We start from the raw sequence: 2,605 nt of genomic DNA, 5'->3' as shown, positions 1-2,605 counted from the left end.
GCCTCAGCCAGTCGCCATTTTAAACTTTCTTTTTTTCCCCCTTTCACTCTTCTTTGCTTTTAAAATCAGTCTTAGGTTTGTTAGAAGTACTTGCAATTTAGGGTCCCAGGTCCGGATTTCATCCTGCTTATTCAGAAAGTCTGTTAGTTTTCGTTAGTTGGTCTGGTCCCATCGCCTGGCTCTGCAAAGCGCAGAGTTCTCCCGAAGCCTGGAGCAGCGGCGAGGAAAATGGGGAGCCTCATCCTGCTTCCTCCCCAGAGGTAAAAAAGAACTCTGGGGACTTCGCAGAGGGCTCTACCTGCCCTCGCCGGCTCTGTCTCACGTTTCCTTACGGAAACGGAGTTTTTCGAGCCGCCTTTCAGCTATAAAGGTGGCTCTTTACGGGTGACGGGGCTGGCGGTCTCAAAGGACCATCTCGTCACTTTTCTTTTCTAATATGAGATAACAAATAGATTTTTTTTAGAAGACATAGCAAGTTAAAGCATTCCTGTAGAAAGTTCTGCCTCTTATCCCTTCTCTTCTTTTCCTTTTTGAAAGAATGACCCAACAGTGAATTTTCTAGGATAACCCAGTAAATATGTGAAAATTAGTATTCTGTTGACTTAAGAGTGGCTATTAATTTGGAAAGCTTTTATAATTTAAAAAAATCAATAAAAACAAATAGCACAAACACTTATGTACTAGTAATTATCTATTTATAAGTTCTCAGTTTTCAAGATTTTTGATACATAGCCATGGATGCTGGTTTACATAAACAGCAGCGTGTCAATGTAGCAGAGTGATTGTATGCTGGACTACTGGGGAGACCAAGATTCAATAATGGAATCTTACAGACTTGGGACTAGTTACTCAGTCACAGCCCAGCCTCTCCCATATGATTTGTGGAAATAAAACAGGGAGATCCTGGTGTAGCCTTTCATAGCCAGTATCTGTTGGGCTGTGTTGGACTTCAGGGCTTAGGAACTATGGTCTAGACAATAGATTTCCTGACATTTTGCCAGCAACTGTGACTGGCATCTTCAGACAAGGTGGATTGCTATAAATACCAGCCATATTTGCCAGCAAAACTTCAGGAAATCTCTTTGTCTTGACCACAATCTCTAAACTCTGAAGCTCAGCATTGTCCAAGGAGAAATCCTATTCAGCACCCATAAAAAAGAAGGGATATAAATCCAACACACTAAGAAATGTACCATTTTCCTTTTCTGTTTCTTTCTCTGAAGAGTAAATCACTGACAAATTGCCTTTTCTTGTCAATGTAAACATTTTGTTATTTTCTTCATTTGACATATTGTGCCCCAAAATAGGCCAGAGTAGACAGACAACCTACAAATTAATTAATTAAAATGTGTTAAACTAAGTTTTTGATTGTGAAAGTATATGGAATGTTTAAAACAGAGCAGTGACACTATATCTTCAGAAAATATCATTTAAAGTTCATTTTGTTACAATGTAATCTAGCATGCTATCATTTTAAATTTTTTCACCAATGCCTCTAATATAGAGGTTGCTTCATTTGATATGAAATTTTCAACATCTGCCAGAAGTATCTTACTATGCATAATGTCTTACTCCAACTTTAATATTCTGTAGGATTTTTTTGTACTTAAATTACAGGATTTAAGTAAACCAGACATATGAACTATGTCTAATATTTTATTTGATAAGTTTTTAATGCTTTATTAATACTTTCAGACACACCTGGATAAATCTTATTTTGCTGAAGTTCTGAAGGAACACAATGCTAAAGACAAAAACCATGCTTATTAAAATTATCATTGGCTGTAGTTGTTCAAGAAAGAGGAAATAGCAAGGTAGAGATTTCTTACACACTTTGGGATTGAGAGATGTGAAATCTAAGAGATCTGATTCACGGGCAAGTTTTTTAAAGAAGCGAGATAGGGTTGAACGGGAAAAGTGTCTTTCTGTTGTAAAACAAAAAATTGCACCTATGTGACAGAGTGGAATTTTCAGGCAACTTGGTGCCTGATGCTTGATTATGAAGGACTTCCCCTTAACCGAGTGTTTGGCATACAGCTGAGAACCTTCTTTACACATGCAAGTGGGGGAAGCAGGATACGGCAGAAGGAAATGAGGGAAAGAGTTAGAAACGAGACACGGGAGCAGAAAGGAGAGGCGAGGGAAGGGAAGGGTGGGAATTTGCAGTCTTATTTCATTATTTTTCCATCACAAAAATCTGCCAATATGTACTGTTAGGATATCAGAAGGAAAAATACTATTTTTTCATCAGTGAATTTCCTCATATTAGAGGTAGCATTACTTTTTTTTTTAATAGTATTTTGAAAGAAAATATGGTTCCTTAAACTCTATACAAACACACACACACAAGCATACATACCGTGTTTCCCCGAAAATAAGATCTGGTCTTATTTTCTTTTGGGCCCCAAAATAAGCACTGGGGCTGTGCCCTATTACTTGCTTTCATATTTTTCTATTTTATTCTATAATAAAAAATATTTTAGAAAAAGTGTTAGTTTATTTGACCTGTTTAGGCCGTCTTTTCTTTTCTGACCTCCTTCTGATAGGAATTTTTTGTTTCCATGTGATATCCTTTTCCATTTCACATATTAATTCATTCTTACAC

The sequence above is a fragment of the Pantherophis guttatus genome, chromosome 5 (assembly GCF_059756535.1).
Source record: "Pantherophis guttatus breed Tessera chromosome 5, ASM5975653v1, whole genome shotgun sequence".
Classification (NCBI taxonomy): Eukaryota; Metazoa; Chordata; class Lepidosauria; order Squamata; family Colubridae; genus Pantherophis; species Pantherophis guttatus.
Note: the sequence above shows the minus strand (reverse complement) of the source record.